General features: G+C 38.4%; 1 protein-coding gene across 7 annotated transcripts in view; it reads left to right on the top strand.

Moving 5' to 3' along the window:
* SULF1 (sulfatase 1) overlaps window positions 1-19,753 on the top strand; it is a 125,271-nt gene that overhangs the window by 22,316 nt on the left and 83,202 nt on the right. For all 7 annotated transcript variants that reach the window (XM_062570301.1, XM_062570300.1, XM_062570298.1 and 4 more), the window contains 2 exons: window positions 441-508; window positions 2,875-2,972. The gene's annotated coding sequence lies outside the window, so the exon portion shown is untranslated. The remainder of the gene's footprint in view (window positions 1-440; window positions 509-2,874; window positions 2,973-19,753) is intronic.

Raw genomic sequence — 19,753 nt, 5'->3', positions numbered from 1 at the left:
TTTTTGTTTCATTAGAGCGAGTATAACTGAGCATACTGGCAGGAATCTAAATAGATCTTATTTAATTTCTGCTTTGTACCTGAAGAAGCAGGTTTAAAAAGCTTCTGCTCTCTATAGATATTATACACTATCAGTATAACCTTCTGAAGAAAGTTTTCAAGAACAAGAAAGAGAACTGTTGAGAAATTAAGAAAACTTCATCAACTATATCCTTTGATGTAACCCTGCCATGGTAGAATTAGAGGCAATGTTCCCAGTAAGACTTATGGAAAAGGTCTAAATCCATTACTCTATGAATATCTTTCTCATTGTGTTGGGATATGTTCCTAGAAATCTCATATATATATATAAATGAAAGCTATTTATTTTTTCCTTTTAAAGATATAATTAAATTTATTTCTTATAAATTATTAAAACTTTTATCGCTTTACTTATTACAGTAAAAAAAGACTGAATCGTGGAAGAGTGGAAAAACGATGACAGTATTTCTTTCCTGCATAAGAAAAAGGTAAGAATTAGAGGACTGTAATATTACAAGCACTTTATAGCGTAATAATAACTATGAGGTAATTTGTTAAGTTCCCAAATACTGGCAACTTTTTATTTAAACTTATCCAGACCTTCACAGTCTTGACAGCCTTAAAGCCAGTGCTTTAAATTCACAACCTTTTCTGATTAACTGACACAGTGAGTCATCAGCCAGACACTGTATGTGCCACTGTGCTGACCTGTTCTGCATTAGAGAAGCAAAGGTTACATTTCATTTTGTGGCAGTATATTGGAGATGCACGTATTTCAGATTCCTTGATTTCTATCTCCATTTTCCTATCTCCACTTTGAGCTTGTTGGAGGGAAGGTTCTTTCACTTTCTTTCCCCCACCTCCATTCCCTGGAGTCTATAAGTGCCCCAGCTTTCACTTTTTTTTTCATTTTTTGACCTCTGATGCCCAGCTGTGCATGAAATAATGCTCCCCATACGTATTCATTGTTCACGGTACTGGTGCCTGTGCAAGTCACCAGAGTTTCCCTAATAAGGTTGTTTTTGACCTTTCAGAAGTTCTCAAATGAAGACTCCAACTGCATTCATTATCCTCAAAACAGATATGCTTAGTTGCCACTGTTGTAATAAAATGGCTATAAGAAACAGCAAAGAATGCTTGTTCCAAAAGCAAAGTGAAAATGCAGAGCTGTGAAGCAGGCAACAGGGCTTTGGCTGCGCGCTTTCCAGCATGGTGCTGTGCCAGGTGGACAGAGATCGGGAGGAAGGGGAGCGGATGGGCTGGCGCCCAAAGGCAGGAAAGTCTAGAGAAAAGCCTTTTGGGCTGACATGCTGGCTTGGGCAGGAAGCCACTTGCCTGGTGGGTTTAGTCCACCGCGCACAGTAACGTTGTAGCTTGCTGGCTGCGGGGTAGCAGCACCCAGTGCTGCTGCTTTCTCACGATAGCATTAGCTATCACACTACGTGGGGGGACTATGCGGGGAGCCAGACAACACAACCGACCCATACAAAAATGGGCCTGGTTTTTGGTATGCTTTTGGGTGGTGGGATTAATAACTGCTCGGATGGGTTCCTTCACCCAGCTGCCCTCAGCGACAGGAGGGTGAGTGCTAGCATGAGTGAAGGGCAGGACGGCACAGGCAGAGCAGCAGGAGAAGGCAGCCCATCCCTCCGGTCAGCAGCTGGCCTTTAATCCAGGTTAAGGGAATATGATACTACAACTCATGCCACCAGTATTTCCTGCATTTGTGAAAATAAACAAAACTTTCTCCTGACTGGAGTCGCCTATGAGATCCTGCGTCTTAATTAGTTGCTCGAGTCGGAAGAGGGAAAGCAGATACGAACTGATTCCTGTCAAAGGAAGAAGACAAATGAGAAGTTTAGATTAACACAGGAGATACTGGTAGTTACGTTTTAATTGCCTAAAGACAAAATGGACTGATTTGTGATAGCTTCTAGATGATTTGAATATTACTTCATTTTACAAAAGAATAAATAAATGAACCACCAAATATAAAAGCTAGGACAATTATCTGCAAAACTGACAATTCTATGAAAATATTACAAGTAGTCTCAGAAAACATCCTGACAACTTACAGAATTTAGTGGAGATGGATATCTTGCTATTTGAGCCACCCATTAGAACTTTAAGCTGGAGAAGTAAAAACTTGGTCAGCCAAACTATGCTTAACTTGAAAAGAGGTAAGTCTGTTGATTCTATAGATTTCCCACAGGGAATACAAAAGGAAAGCACTTCCGTTTAATTTTTATGGCTAAATGAGATGCTGCTTATCAATTTTATACACGTATTGTGCAATGATCAGTAGAAATGATGCATCTCAATAAAGCTTGTATAGAGACTTCTGGTGTTACAGCAGGTTTTTTGCTGAAGGGGAGTGCTATTCCTTTATGAATCCTCCAGTCTGTAAATAGCAAAATTCTATTGTATATTAAAATAAAACAGCAACATGTTATTTATTTAATACTTGGGCTTAGTTTCTACTTAAAAACAAGTGTTTTTGCTAATGTGCTAGAAGGTTTGCCATAAGCCTTCTCAAGTGTCTTAAGGCACTGGAAAAGTAGATACACATTGGCAGGTACTTTATCAATGAACAGAACATAGGGCAGTCAGGAGCTTTAAAAATTAATGTATACTCTCTTCCATTTATTTAACTATGGTAACTTGCTGATTTGTAAGCACGGTAATTTGAAATGGATTAACTTGGTTCTCAAGGTGATTCAGCAGGGTAAAGAGGAATGGATGAGTTTAGTTTTGCAAACAAATTCTAAATCCAGTATGAACAGAGCTTGTGTTACAACTGAAGTGTGTGATTCCTAGCAGCTATAAGTATTAACATGTTATCCTCCTTTTGCAGGTTTCGCCTGTAATAAATTCACGGAGCAAGACATACAGACTTCTGTCCAATGCTATGAAAATTAACCAAGGCACATTAACTGCAGGAAATCTTCAAAGGTACAAAAATAAAATGCTTACCCAGTAATTAATTAAACCAAACAAGCCATCAGCATGTGCTACATAGTCTAAGTATTATGTTAGGTCAATAATTAAGCTGTAGTAAATCTTGTGGAGGTTCCATCCTGCCAAACTTTAAAGGCTCAAGACTAACCCAAGGACCCTTAACACCCCAGTGATCCAGTAAATGATCATACAAATATCTACTCAATCCAAATTTTGCTAGCATTAACTTTCTATTTTTCAAGACAACTAGAATTTGTATATGTTGTGGTTGTTGAATAATATCTTGTGAAGAAAATGTGTACCTTTCTGGAGCCTAAGAAAAGAAATATTTTATAGGTTTGAGTTATGTCAAGATAAAAAGCACACTTTTCCTACAGGCAAAGATACACATTGAGCAAAAAGTAAAGGTCTGGAATTTTCTCTTGTTTAAGTCAACATGACAATTGTGAAAACTAGAAGCTAATCTGACTGCATGCAGCTGGTCATGGCAGAGAAAAGCACTATGCAAGCTGTCTTGGGTGACTCTGCCAAAGCAATTCCAAAACGATCTGTACTAGTTTTGTTTGAGGCCTGGCTGACTTTTAGGTGGAATTAGGCAGTCACAGCAAGTTGTGTGGTGGCTTCGTGATGTGGGAATTATGGCACTAGGCTAAGAGTATCAAATTATGCGTCTCAACAAATAAAAATATAAAGCCACATGACAGATCAAAGAACAAGAAACTTAAAATGTTCTGAGATTTGCTTTTCCCTCATTCATAGTACTTTCTGTCACCTTATTTACATAAAATATTTCTGGCTAAACAATTTGCAATGTATGTGATTTAATAGCAGATGTATGTGTGGCAGAGGCAAATTTGGATTTAAATTTAAGACATTACCAGAAATGAAAGACAACTGGTATACTCAAAATTTATTTCGCATGTGTGAATTTGTATAGAATTCTGTTTGGAATTAGTCAATATATGATAAGTTAACTCACAGTGTATTTTAATTTCAGAAAATTTAAATTACCAGATCTTTAGAAAGAATATAAGATTTTTCAACCAATTGGAATATTTACTAGGTTTATCATGCCTTTTAAAAGAGGCATGCCATTGTAAGAAATATCCTACAACTTCTTCCATTAGGAGAAGGTTCATGGTTTTATTTTGTATTTAAGAAATTTAAGTAGCAGTATTTTAAAATTATATGGCCAGAGGGATTTATATAATCGTCTTGTTAGCTCTCATACATATCACATGCCAAAGTATGCTCGTGTTTCAAATGAGACGTATCTTTGGTAACAAAAAGAGTTTTAGTTTCAAAATTTCTAGTGACGGATATCATCACAGGTAATTGTGCAGGGTTTAATCTCAGTAGCTGTTGAAACTGTAGTTTGAATGAGTCTAACCATGATTTCTAGTCATTTGATATTGTTTGGTCTTTCCCTTATGAGACTGAAAATCTGTCTTTTTCTCCATATCTGTTTCCTGGATATGTATTTATAGACTTAGATCAAGTCAGCCCTTAATCCATTGCTGAACTGAACAGCCTGAGTTGTAGAGTCTGTGACTATAAAACACACTTTTTGGTCCTTTGGCCATTTTGCTAATTCTTCTCTGCACCTGCTCCAACTTACCAAAATTTCAGTAGCGGTTTTAAAGTATGGACAAGATGTTAAAGAGCTGATATCATTTCCTCTCATTCCCTTCCTTATGGTAGTCTTCATTGTCCATGAAGCCGTGTTTGGCCTCAGCAGATCCCAACAAGGTATTGGGAGGTTGTGTTTATCTGACTCCCCTCATCTCCGCTAAGTCCTTCTCAGAGCCATTGCTTCCAGAGGGACAGTATATTCCTGTTGGTATGATCTGCCCACTTTGTCCACCTGTGTGACTGAATATTGACCCTATATAAAGCATATATTTTTTGCTCACACTCCACTTACCAGGAGATTCAGGCTGTTTGATATGACTGACATAGTTATTGTCTCTCGCTCTAGGTCTATGTTATCTACCATTTTTTTTTGGAAATACATTATTCCTGGGTTGCTGTTAAAGACGTTAATTAGAGCAGGGCCAACAAAATGGACATCTTAGATTCCCTCAGAACAGGAAGTTACAAAGTAACATGAGTTACACTAGTGATCCTGCTTTTGTTGGAGAAAATGAATTGGATTATTATTTGAAGTGTCTTCCAGTTCTATTCAATGAAAGAATAAGTGTTCATTTAGATGGTGTTTCCAGTCTACCAAAGGGAGGAAGAACAAATAATCTTATGAAGGACTTTATACTGGAAGATTTCCAAGCAATTTTTGTAGTTCCAAAGGTTGATTTTTTTTAGAAGTGACTTGAACATTGTTTATCTAACCTGAGACTTTTGAGGTTCACTCTTCATTGACAACATCATATGCTGTTGTATGTAGGGAAATTTTTCAAAAAATTTTATAAACATCCTTTTTCTCTGCAGATTTAGGGTCATGATAACTCATGCAATGAAACTATCTTATATACTCACTGTGAGATATGCATAAATATAATTCCTATTTGTCGACATTAGGAATGTCTTCAGAATATTTATGAAATAAAGTGTTATCACTTTCACCATGGATAAAATAGTTGGAAAGTGCCAAGAAAAATGAAAAGGCAGCCTTTTGACCTAAAGCTTAAAAATCATGTCTCTTATGTATATAATCTATTAATGACACTTGCAGTGCAAAGACTTTCCTGGCACATTATCCACTGACATTCCAAAGCCAACTTCAGCTAATTAAGTCAAATAGAACTTAACCCTTGGGGTCAGATTTTTTTAGAAATGCAATTTCATTAGTGTACATTCACATATCCCAGCTTCAGCTCCATGCAGATTTTCGGATTTCCAACTTACTCTGAGACATGTAAGAGCTTGAAGTCCCCATTTCACTAAATCTGAAAGAAACATAATCTTGAAACAAGAACTGGAGAAGCTTGCATTAAGGCATTTCACTCCAAGTAATAGAGCTTAGGAGAGTGAGTCTGTGTGAGGGATCTATAGGTCAAGAGTTCTGAGCTGATCAGTGGTGTCTACAACCAAGAAACCTAGCAATAACTACGTAGATAGTGAGCTGGGTCTCTCAGAATAACTCGGTGAATCCCCACAGGCAGTAGATTTGTTAGGAGAGGCTAGGAAGCCAGAGAACATGGACATACTGCAAATGTAAATGGCAATTTTTTACAGTTTGCTACATCACTGTTCATCTTACTGTACATGAATGTTGAGGCCACTGGAACTGGTCTGTCAGCTGTCGGTATTGCTAAACAACCTACTAGAAGGCCTACGGCAGAAATATCAGCTTTTTGTAGGGTTCCTCCTTCTGTGCTGTGATATTTCCTTGTTATTAGTTGTCTAGATGGGACACAGCCAAGTCATGCTGAATATGTAATCAACAGCCTTTCTCCAGCCAGGATCTTGTCAAGTGTTTTCATCTCCTTGTCTGGAGGCTTTTTCTTTCCCTTCCTCTAAAAGGCTGTAAGGAAATACCTAGCAAAAATAGGCAAGTCCTATGGGAAAAATCCTTTACCATAGAGAGAGGTATATCTCTATGTTGCATACACACACAAATTCAGGCATGCACTCATTTCTGCTGAGAGTTCCGCTGAACTATTTCTTTCTGCACCTCTCCCAAGTGAACTCTGCTGTCAGCGATCTCAGTTCTTAGTCCGTTAGCATATTCCAATTTTGGAAACAAAAATTTCATTCATTTTCAACTCTTTTTTTCCTCTCATATTGTGAAGTTTCTCAGTTTGGGAAAGAGGATTATAAGGAAGGGTACAATTAGCTGTAAGATACAGTTTTTGCTCCATAAATACATATGGGCAAGTGTATTTTAATTACAACAATTATAGCAGATGAAATGAGATAGACACCCAGTTTTGCCCCTTTGCTTCCTCTTTATTCCCTGGCAGCCCACTTCTGTCCTGGCCTGAGAGAAGAGCTTCCTGCTTTGTTTTTCTTTAGCCATCAACATCTCACACACAAACTATTTCTATGATTTACTCTAAACAATTAATTGAGGTCCAGAGGGAATTTTTTACAGCGCATCAACACAGTAAAGAGTCAGTGAACTTGGCTTTTTCCTTTGGAAGATGAGGGTGAAGATGCCATTAATCACTTTTAATATCTCTATAACCTACCACATGTCATTTTTATGAAGCAATAGGCACTTACTTGCCTTTGTTGCTGCTCACCCATATTATGTCAGTTCACACCACTAGAGCTCTGAAGAAGTATGTTTTTTTTTCCCTTTGTTTCCTCTTGCTACTTAGTAGAAGGGATTTTCTGCTGATCAAGTTGCTTTAGTTCTTTCCTTGCTGGCATATTTGTCTGCACTGCACACCTTAATAACGAATACACAGAAGTTAGGTACTCAGTATGCTGAGAGCATATTCAGGAACAGAAAGGTAGAAAAGAGAAAAATAGATCCCAAAAGCTTGTCTTCTGCACTGTGCAAAACTGAAGGCAGGAATTTTTGTCTAGCTGTACCCTTAGGATTTCAAGGTCAGGCTTTCAAGATACTGATCTTCGGGAGCATTTATGAATCTTTTCTCATATTTAGGTGGTTGTGTTTTCCCATAAGAGTCAAGACATTTCCTTCTTAAGCAATATGAATTGTACTATTTTGCCTTAGTAGAGGACTGGTACTATTCAAGGGCATCAGAATGAGGTAAAGGTAGTCCAATAACAATACTTTCAATATTGCTTATAAGGAATGTTTATAAAGTGGATTTTGTAAGACATTATTTCCTCCACCTCTTCCAAATATTTCCGTTCAAATGGATGTTTAAGAATGCAGATTTTTTTCTGCCATATGCTTCTACTGCCATCCAGTAAGATCCAGAAATATCTTACTGTTTTTCTAGCAAAGATGCAAAAGGTCTTTATTGGGAAGTAGACCTATAGCATCATTTAGATTGCAATGATATATTTAGGGAATGGAGAAAAAAGAATCCTAGAAAGACAACAACTCCTTAGCTTCATGTATTGAGATCAGAATGACAAAAGCAAAACAGCTAAACCAATACCTTGCAGACAGACTTCCCTAATGTGACATCAGTGGTAGAGGAGATATGGTAATATTAAAACTGTAAAACGTTTTTTGAGTCCTCATAGAGGACCTTTCTGGTCATCATAAGAAAAAGTAACTGCTCTGCAACTGTTTAATATCTGCTTTTAGTGAGAAAAGTACCTAGGCAATGTTTACATATGTATATGTGTTATTGACATAGCGATGAAACAGCTTATTGAATCAGGACCAAGAAAGATTAACAGGAAAACTTTCAATCATTTGTTGTTGCCTTGCAGATCTACAGATCTTAGACAATATTTCTTTGCTCTTTGTTGCCACTGTTGTCTACTCAATCTCTTCCCAGAGAGACGAAGGAAATGGCCTGTTGTCTGTGTCCTGCTAAGGCCTGATAAATTTTGGGTTTGACAAGTGGTCGGATTATGTACCAGATAAGTATAGGCTATCTCCTAAAGAAATGTTGGAAGTGAGGACAGTATGACTTCTGGGGACAATATCAGCCGTGCTTTGTATGTTATTCCTCATTAGGAAGAAAAATGAATGGGTTTCCAGACAATTTTGCAGTTATTGATATGTTGCAGTGTGTATAAATAGGAGATCAAGTGTATATGAGAAATTCTCTAAGTCATCACCGCATCCTCAGCCCCTTTGGTGTTACACTGCATCGAGAAAGCTGCTTAGTTCGTTAACCTAGCATTTAGAAGAATTTAGTCTCAGTGCCTTGTTCCAGTCAAGACTTCCTGTGTGACAGTGCTAAAGTCCGCAGGCAAAGGATTGCTACACCAGCTCACAGGCCAGCTGCAGAGATAAATGTATTTTAGGTTGTGGAGCACGTGGATAATGCAGCAACAGGATGCTCATAAATGCCATCAAGAAATCCCAGGTTTCATGCCCCAGAAGCTGCCTGTCCCACAGTGGTCATGTTTATCTTTAGGAACTGATCCTGGAAACTGCAGGCCGCCCTACTTCACACTAAAGGCATTCGCAGACCCTTAGACTATCAGGTCCAGAGCTTCTATTGGATTTTGAAATCCTTTGAGATGTAAATTAAGACAGTTAAGGCAATCAAATACAACCATTGGCTAACAAAGCAAGACCTTTTAGCCATTAATTCTATATTTATAGGTAGTCAGACATGACTGAGTGACAGTGTTCAACCATGCAATAAATTGAAAGCAAATAGAGATATGATGACACACTAATTGTAACTGAAATGAAAACACTCTTCACCAGCATTTTAAGATTCTTACATATACACATTAACTTTCTCTTCTTAGGTAGTAGGCCTTCCCTATAACTCTTTACAGCTTAAATAGTACTGGATGAAAAAATTATGTACACTCTGCATTCCTGAATATTTCAAACTATGCATAAGTATGGCTATCACCCAGAATACCAGAAGACAATGAGTGAATATAGTTTTTATATGGAAATGTGGACCTTGAATTTGGGTTGTGATTTAGGTGAGCATGTAAATATCCCTATCAGTGGCACAGGAGTAGTGAAGAGCATTTGCAGATCCTCATGCTAAGGTTATACTTAACATTCTCAAAGGGTTATATTATTTTGTTACGCTCAGAACAAACACAGTAGAAGACCTTTATATCTCAAGGTACTGGGCTGGATTGTGATGAATTTTTAACCTTATGAGACATGAGAAGTATGTTAGGTTTTTGAGAGAGTTATTTTTATCTTTTTCAGAAGAGCAAATGCCCATGATTTTCCTTCTAGTAGCTACAAAGTACTGTTGTACCACCATTATGAATGCATGAACAGATTCTTGGATTGAGGGTGCACTTGAATTTTCTGCCAGCCCTCTGCTGAGAGACTTTTCTCCCAGTCTAAATATTGTATCATAGCCAGTACAAACTAGGAAAAAATAAAGGAAGGTGACACAGACCTGAAGATCTAGCACAATGCTGAAATACAATGGTGCAAAGGCATAACAGCTCACTCAAAGGTGTGCCCTGTAATATTGAGCACAGGGATGCTTATTGGGTGTTTGTTGGAAGAAAAGATGGTGGAAGAGAAATGAGTGGATCTGTTTCATTCAAGGAACATCTTACAAGTTGAGCTGAAAACCTGGGGTTTCAGATTTTTAAGAAGGTTCTGGTGACTTTTAAAATGAAGCCTTACCATAAGGCTAAGACCAATATCATGAGGTACCCATGTCTTCCGTGATTCAATGATTGTTACAGTGAATGCATTAAGGTTACAAGCAAGTAGCTGTGCTGTCCAGCAGGCAGCTTTGCAAAGTTAGCTTCTGGCTTATAAATTATTAGTACTAAAGGTATACAGCTTACATTAGATATTCACCTTTAGGAAAGATTTACAGACTAGGAACTTCAGGTAGTCTGAAGTTCCATACAGCCATACATCCATATATATATTTTATATACATACATACATACATATACATACACACACACACACACACACACATATATATATAAATTTAAAGAGTAACTACTGTTTACATTATCCCCACTGTAATATCTGAATAACCCACCGACCTCTGGAAGATTTGCCCAAGTGTGTCATTAACTATCGAGTTATTACACAAGGTGACATAAAATCCTGTTTATTTTTGCATAATTGTTCAGAAAGAGTTAACAGAAAACAAAAAGGACTAAAATGTTCTGATTTGTTGTTGAAGTAGTTCTGAAGTTCATTATTTATATATTAAGAAAAGATTTGTTGATTAAGAAGATACCACTTTGCAAACTGACTTTTCAGTGCAGGACAATAGATTCTATGTATTCTTGGTATCATGTTTGATAGCAACAAAATACTGTCATATATCAATCTTAAAATGCAAACTTAAAATTTATGTGCGTCCTGTTTGAGTGACTATGTAACAGACTTCTAGCTATTATGTTACACATTAGTTTTGTTCTTCTTCTTGCAGCACTTATGTCTTACACATAAATATCAGCTAAGAAATATATTTTAAAATAGCAATATACTTCATTGTATATATAAAAAAATTAAGAAGGATCATTTCATCCATCATTTGGGTACAGACATTTCAGGGACATGGGACTTTATCAGTGCTAGCAAACTGAAAACAAGACTTGAGTGAGGAATAGAATAATTTGTGCTGTTAAACCCCAGAGAAAAGGTAAGCAGAACTGAATGCTGCTACCTAACTAACATTTCTGGTATATATCTTAGAGGTATTTATTTTAAATAATGAGTATTTTCTTAAGCTGTATGAAATCAAATGCTGTTTCTATAAAGAGGGATGTTTGACCTGCTTCGAGCTATAAAACAAGATTTGTGATTCTCCTAAGTCCACATGCCCTAGAGTAATATTAGTGTCAAACTGATTCTACGTTAAGCTCATTTAATGTACCTATGAGATGTTACTTTGCCAGCAGCAAAGGTCACATGTTTTCAGGTACTGACAGTGCAAGTAATGACAAGTTCTTTTTGTGTTTGAGTGGGTCAGGGTCTTTTTAGCATTCACTCAATGAACCTGGCAAACCATAGCCTCTGCCTGAGAGGGCTCTGTGCCTTTGAGCATACAGCAGAGGGAATTATTAAACTTTTGGCTCTGAAATCTATAGCTGCATTTAGTGCAGGCCTCCCAAAGGAATTTTTATGCCTTTAGCTAAATAGCAAACAATTTCAGCACTGACTACCAAGGTAGCAGATTTCTTATTGATCGTAAAAGAAACAGAGAAGTTCATTTATATAATTATATTTATTGGTTTTTAATGCATGTTTTGATTGGGTATGTTTCGGTCTGGTAGGTCAAACTAGCCTCACAGCTGCCGTTAGGAAAAAACAATAGTCTCTGTGAAACTTTGCAAGCATGTTTCCTAAGATCTGATCAAATAGCTGAAACTCAGGAATGGAGCTGATGGGTACTGTTTTGCTGGATACTTCATGGGTTGTTGAGTGACATAAGCAAGTTATGTAACAATATCAAGATTCATACAATGTTGTGAGACGTCTTTAACAGGTCATCAGAGAGTGCATTAAACTGCTCACGTGGGGGCCTGACATTTCCCAAAGATTCACCAACTAAGCATGGTTTATCCCATATGTTTTGGTGGTGAAGAAAAAAGTTTTGTTCTCATAGCAGAAGCCAACAAAGGGAGTTAAATATTGTGATGCTGTGAGAACAGAATTTGATATGTAAATTCAGACACTGGCATTCTGTGTGGGAGATTTTGTGAGATTTGAGAAAAGGGAAATGGAAGCAGCTTCCAGGGATGACAAGAAGCTGCCCTAGGTGTCTCTCTCTTGCACAAACCATGAAACAGATACTCTGAGCCTGGAGTCATGTTCTCAGTTTCAGTGCTTCCTCCCAGACTGTTTATACTTTTAGCCCAAAATTGTCATTTGAGGAAAAGCAGGAAGGTCTCAAGAATGTCAGCATCAGTCTTCCCATTAGGTGATCTAACCTGCAGAATCTAGTCCCTCTCCTCCTCTTGAGCACGTGCAGCTTGCATGGGGTAGCTTCTCCACATTGAAGCTCCAGACCTCAGGAGGAAGAGGAGGAGGAGGAAGGCTTGAAGCTCAGATCTCCAGTTTCGTAACGGATCCCCACTATCTTGTGAATTTTCCATGGCCAAGGCACACCTTGCAAATTGGGCTCCTCTGGAGACTTACACCTGTCTGGTATCTCTCAAACATCTTTAGCTAAAAAGCAAGATCTTAGGTAAATAGTACGACAAAGACAGAGGGGTAACTGAGCAGGCCCCGAACCCCAAGCTTCCAAGGAACCGCAGGTATCTCAGGCTCTTGAGCACGATAAGTAAAGATTATTTTAATTTCTCCTAAGTTTCTCTGGAAGAGCATCAATGTGATTTGTCACACGTTTGCTGAAGAGCACATTGCTTCATCCCACAGCAACCTGGATATTGTAGAGTTTATTCATTTGTTCACATATGTGTCATGGTTCCCAGAGGTGTCCACGCAGGGGTTTAACTGAACATAATTAGCTCCATCAGCACAGAGTTGTGTGTGGACATGCCTTTCTCACCTCTGCACCACTTTGTATCACTGGCTCCCTTCTCCCTTGCCTCTCACTACATTTTTCCTCTTCCAGGATTCCTCAGTTTTAAATACTTTCTCAAATAATTTCTCTTTTTATTCTCTTACATATTGCTTATTATGTGAGATGTAGTGGGATATGATCGGGAAATCTAATAGTTTGCGACCAAGCTCTTCACAGCAAAATTTGGGATTTGGACAGCTTCCTTAGCACAGCTGAGCAGAAGGAGAGGAAAAGAGGGCATTGTAGAATACGATGGAGTATTAGGCTTCAGGAGAAAGCAAATAAGCATTACAGGGTAAAACTGTGCCAGTCTTTTCCTCATAACAGCACTGGGTACTCAGGCACAACTTTCCCAAAGCATAAGGAAAAGAAATAAGGGAATATTTTTAGTGTGGCAAGTGATGTCTTATGTCACCGTCATTCTTCCAAAGGCAATATGTTAAAATTCAGGATTATGATTGATGTTTCTGAACACAAGTATAATTTTTTCCTTCTAACTGCATTTTTAGGACAATAATATGCCTTTTCTTTCCTTGTGAGGAAATAAACATACAGAGTTTCAAATACATATGTAAGAAAGGAAAATAACACAGGTATGTGTGTGCATATGTGGCTATCAGTATAGACAGATGTAGATATAAATATATGGATGTATAGATATAGATATGGATATATCTCCACATTCGTTTTGTAGTGATGATTGTTGATGTCCCCAGGCACAAGCTGGTAAATCATAAGAATTTAAGAAAGCCTTCCAAATGTGATCAAGCTTTCATCCTGTTTGCCTTTCTCTGTACTTTTGCAGTTGTATTATAACCCTTTGAGGTAGGGGAGCATCTCCAGGGAGATTTTAGTCTGCATCTACAGTAGTTTGATTACTTCCAAAAACTCTTTCAATTTGTGCTTTTCAATACATTTCCAGGAACAGGGGCGAGGTAATACCTTGTAAATTATACCAATTACGTGATCTGCTAGGTGGGATTCAGAGATTTAGATTTAGGTGTCAGTGAATAGCTGAGCTGCCATTACAGCCATAGCCTTCTCCTCTACGGCCAGCGAGGGCTGGAGAGCTGGGCAGGCACCTGTGCCTGGTCAGCCAAAGAGCTTTCCAGATCGCACAGATTGTATAGAGTAGACCCCCCTCTGATGGTAGTGGGAGATTAGACACCTATCTCACGTGATGACACCTACTTTCTGACACTTAAATCTAGGTGTCTGCAGTAAGGAGGAGAATCCCACCCAGGGTAATTATTTAAGTAGATGCAGATGTGTGTGCGAAATACAAACTGTGACTGGATTAAAGGTGATGTGATTTTAACATGAATAAATTCCAACCTATTCCAGTAGGTGACCCCCAGGTATAATTAAAATTCAGTGTATGGTTAACCTACTTTTACCTGCACTTACCTACCACAAAAGGAATATATATGCCTAGATTCATGAGGTCAGTGGGACTTTCTTGAGTATCTTTTGCCTGATTTAGATATTCAGGGTGCTCAGTAATCATTTAATAATGCTAACTTCCATTAAGCTTTACATAAGTTAATTACATTTATTCATGTCCAATGAAAATATTAAACCCAGAAGTTAGAGAGCTGGTCCAGTACAGTCTGAACAATTCCAAATAATGATTATTACCATTAAGTAAGGGCACTCCTCACTTTCAGAAGTTGCTAGTGATATGCAGAGTAGAGTACTAAGGGATACATCCATACTGCTGAGAGGTTCAGCCTAACATCTCAGAACAACTGATAAGTCTTCAATATGGATCTGAAGTGATTCATAGATTTTTGTGCTTGATCCTGTGCATGAATGTGAATTTGACTCTAAGTAATAAAATCCCTTCCTCTAAATAAGAGATTCAGTCTTGTTTATTTTTGTGCAAGACCAGTTGCTGACAGCTTAGCAATAAAGAAGAGTTTGAATTTATAGATTTAAAGCTCTCAAATTCTTTTGTCTCAGCACTGCCTCACTAGATATGTTGGTTGTGAACCCATTCAGAAGCACATACAGTCAGCACTTGATTATCCATGTGTTGCAGATTATTCATGCCACAGATATTAGCTGAAGCTCAGAGGCATATGAATGTGGCTATGCTGCTTCCAGAAGCATCTCAACTCCATAATCAGTACAGCTGCTTTTGCATTACACAGAGCTGGAGTTAATAAGTCCATATGAATTTTATCTGGCTCCATGGTAAGCCAGTTCCCTGGGAAACACAGAGGAACACTTGATGCTATCAATCTGTTTCCAGCTGGGCTTTATTAATTTGGGCTCAAAGCTAGGTCTGCCAAGCCCATAATGGAGCTGGCATTGGTGGCAACCCTGTGGCTGGCAGGTGGAAAGAAGGAAAGCAAAGCATTTGCCTCTGCACCATGATCCCTTTTGCTAGGAGAGGAATTTGGGATTTATTAGTGGAGGCACAGTGCCACAAGATTACAGACAGCTTGTTCAATTTTGTGTCTTAACGAACAAGTCTTTCTGAAGTGCTAGGAGCAGCGGCATGGAGCCGCCCAAGCATCCTTGCCTTGGGTACGACCACTGGTGGAGGAGACTTGATGCCTCAGTTCATGTCACACAGCTGAGGTACCACAGCCACTAAAGCATCTCCTGAGGCAGTTTCTGCATTTCAGGTGCAAGTGAGAGCCCTGTGTTGATTCTGCGCACAGCAGAATCAATGTCTTTACCATCCTTTCTTGACTAAATATTCCCACTGTGTTCAGTCAGGGCAGTCTGTGTATTCAAAAAAATGACTTTTGGAACATATAGATTGAGGGGTTTTTGATGCGTGTTTAGGTTTAGAGGAGAAATGTTTTTAAACTGTCAATAAGGGACTGATTTTAAGCGTGTGTATTTATCTCTAAACTGTACTTTACATTGATCCTAGACTGACATTGGCACCATGGACTGGGCAGCTCTTGTAAGCCTACAGCATGAAATAATTTTTCAGCTCTGATTATTTGATTTTTTCTCAACTACTGACATTCATGCACATGCACTTTTCTCATATAATAGATAGACACATTTTTGCTAGGGTAATCTTGAAAGCCTAGCCTCAGATTTATTAACATTGTAATGGTTTATGATAGCTGTGAAAGTTGCCATAGTTGCAGGGTGCTATTTCCATACATGATGGAGGCACTTCTGAATAAGGTTGTTCTTAGATGCAGTCACTGACTGATGTTGATTTTGCCTTCCTGCTAAAAGGCGAGATTGCAGAGAATTCTGGGCAATAAACATCGGGGATATCCCCCTAGGTTCTTTATGGTTGTATACTTGTTTCCTTATTTTTAATTTACTTTCAAAAGTCCGATTTTGAAGAGTGTAGGTTCTGAAACTATGATGTCAACTTATATAGAAACGAAATCCAGAAACCTCAAGTATGCTGTTAGACAACGGAAAACTAAAGTCCATGGACAGACTGAAATATAATTAGAGAAAACATAACATGAAAAGCATCTCTGTTGTGCTGATACAAACGTCTCCATGAGTTGCAAATATTTTTCAATTCTACAGCAAATTACCATCAAAAATTTTCAAAATAAAATATAGACTAATTAAGTCTCACAATTTGAAAAGTAGATAAGAGCTATATTGAGATCATTTCTGTGTCATTGGAATACAGCTTGATTCATCTGTGATTGGCATTTGACAGCATGTAGCCTGTTACACCAGATAGTGACAATCACATATGGAAAGTAACTCTAGATTGTAACTGTAGACAAGATTCTAACCAAAATTTCCCAGACATTTAGTGTAAACACAGCAGCAAAATTAAGGAACTGTCTAAATTTAAAAAGAAACTACTGTTGGTATTGTCTGTTAATTGCACTGGAACTCCCATAAATACAGGTAGTTCTTACCCTGTCTAGCTATTTGCCCGGGCAAGTCCCTTAATCTTTTCTTATCAAAACAAGGGCCAAAGACATGCTATGAGGAACAGATTCCAAAAGCTCTGTGGAGCCAAAAAATCTGTTGCCTGTGATGCCAAAGAACTGCGCTAAGGACATTTGGTAAGACTTCACTTTGCCTGTATTTCCTTGAGCTTTGTCTTTCTGTTAAAAGTGTTTAATTATATGAGCTATGTCAATAATTGCCCAAGGTTGTCTACATAATCTAAATCATTTCAGGAATTACTTATGAAAGTAGTGAATTTGATGAGTATATTAGTTAAGCTAATTAATCATCAGTTAATCATGGCCTTGTACTTAGACAAGCAACAGCCTTGCAATATGCAGTGCCTCAGGGCAATAAGTAGAGAATACTGCAGCTCGCATGAGGCATTGGAAGTATTTCTTTTTAATCTCGCTTGTGCTAGCCTATAGGCACATTATAAATTCATTAAAATGGAAAACTACCTATTCTTTACAACCTCTATCCTTCCAGTAGTGCAATCCAACTTCTCAAATACTGTATTCTTCAACTGAATTTCCTCAGCCTGCAGGAAAGGGAAAACCTAGGCTGCAGAAATCCCTCTGCTGCACACACTGCCCATTCTCTGTTTTATAAACTTGCATCTTTTCCAAAAACTTTAGAAACTTTTAAGTGTGCCTGACAGGTAAATTAATCTATTGTCTGACAGACCAAGAAGTAAACCTAGTTCTTTTCCAGCTAACTTTCACTTTTAAACTAATGGGCCAGTCTTCAAGGTATCCCCATTTCAGAATTACAGTTCAGGAAAAGAGATGGTCTGTTGGGTAGGATGCCTGGAATCGATGCGCAGAACCGTTTGTTTGTAGATGGAAATCAGTGATTGTGACTCCACCCAGAAGCAACTAACCAGAACAACTGCTGCTGGATCATCACTTCCCTTTCGTACAGGCTAATGTTTTGCAGCAGCTCGGGTGCCTGGGCGTGTTGCTAACAACTCATAAGCATGCGTGCTGTGTTACCATAGTTGAATGTTCATGGGAGAACGACTTTGATATTGAGAGTAGGTTTTTAATCCAAGAGGAATGGTGTCACTGTTTTTATAACACAAACTTTAAAAAATGCCTTTGTGGTCTCTGCTGTTGTTTTCATCTCTAAGGATCTAACTCAAGGGTGATTCAGCATACCTGGCTTTCACACAGCAGACCCGTGACTCGCTACCCTTAGTCTGCTTCCAGCGCTTCCCTGCCTGGGAACCTCCTTTCGGTTCACCTGGGTGCCCTGACAGTGCAACTGAGTGAAAACTTCTCAGCTACTTCCGTAGCTGCTTTCTGCTACGCTTGTCAGCTCTAATTGTATTGTATCAGAATTAACAGGGCTAAAAGCAGGGCAGCAACTAGGAATTAGGAGGGTGATAAAGTCAGCATGGTCAAATGTACTAATAGAATCATAAAAAAAAATCACTGCTTTAATGGCAGCTTTTTTGCTCTACTCTACTCATTTACATGCTCAGTTCAAGAAATGTCCCGTTCTCAGAGGATGATTTTGTTCTTTCATGCCATAGCCTTAGGCAAAATTCCTCAGTACCACTGTATTTTGCTGTGAGAATATTTGTGTTCTGAAACAAAGCTCAAATGTTCAGTACTTTGGCTATTTGAAGAAATCAGTTGTTTAACATTTCAAGTGACTCATAACAAAGTCCACTTCTAAACAAAAACACTCCTAGTTAATTCTTAAGTTTACTTTGCTAGGAAAACCAGGCTGAACTCTTGAACAACCCAGGAGTAGGTGCAGTAATATCAAAGTACATTAGAAACACATGGCCATATTTACATTAAGTAAATTAACTGCATAGGAGGCCTTGCATTAACTGGGTGTGCTAAGGCACTTTAAGCCATTATGTAATGCAAAGCTATGGTAGCAACACTAGTGTTTCCAATCTTACCAGCACACAGCAAGAGGATAGCAGGTCTCTTAGTTTTCTCTTAGAAGAAACAATTCTACTTGTCTCTCTCTTCTCCCCTTCTGCCCTATCAAAATGCGAACAAGAACAGGAGCCTCACCAAAAATGTTTCCCAAGGCAGTGGGAGCTGGGGAGAGTCTCTCCTGCAGGAAGGACCTACCAGCTTCCTTTCAGTAAGGAGGGCAGAAAGTAGAAGGAAGCTGGTGAGAAGGGCTCAGATTACATGGTTCTGTGGCTTTCCAGATGGGTCCTCACTCTTGCAGACGTGCAATCAGTTTATTGAGAAAAAAAAAGATACATATTCTATCAAAATGAAAACCACATTTCAGAAACATATTACTGATTCTATGATTCTATGATATAGCTGGCTTGGCTCCGTACATAGGAGTGTTCCTTATTCCTACCCTTTATCTTTAAAGGAGGCACTGGGGAACATGGATTAGATGATTAAATCAAATTAACTAACTAATTACATTAAAACAGTATGTTGGATAAAATTATTGGGTTTTGCTTTACAGTGGTGTGAAGGCAAATTCCCTGCACAACTTCACACATTAAGCAGGAACAGCTCTTATTTAATAGGACTTGGCTGTAGGAGTTGTGCAGAGGATCAGAGCCAGAAATAGCAGTCAGAAAGAAATGATACTTCAGACAAAGTGCAGCAGTATTCCCTGACAGTTCTGCAAAATTTGTTAATTTATTTTATTTGTTTTTTTAAGCACTGAATGATACTTTGTTTTAGTGGTGGTAACCTGCCCAAACTAGCAGCCTATGGGAGGCTGAAGTCATATTTTGATAAGCATCAATATTCTAAATCAACTCATTGTGCAAAGGCACAAAGAGCCAAACAAAAAGTAATGCTGTCAGAATTAGTGATGTCTGGTCTTCTCTTCTCC

This window comes from Rhea pennata, chromosome 2 (genome assembly GCF_028389875.1).
Source record: "Rhea pennata isolate bPtePen1 chromosome 2, bPtePen1.pri, whole genome shotgun sequence".
In the NCBI taxonomy this organism is placed as follows: Eukaryota; Metazoa; Chordata; class Aves; order Rheiformes; family Rheidae; genus Rhea; species Rhea pennata.
Note: the sequence above shows the minus strand (reverse complement) of the source record. Positions and strands in the feature narration are given on the sequence as shown.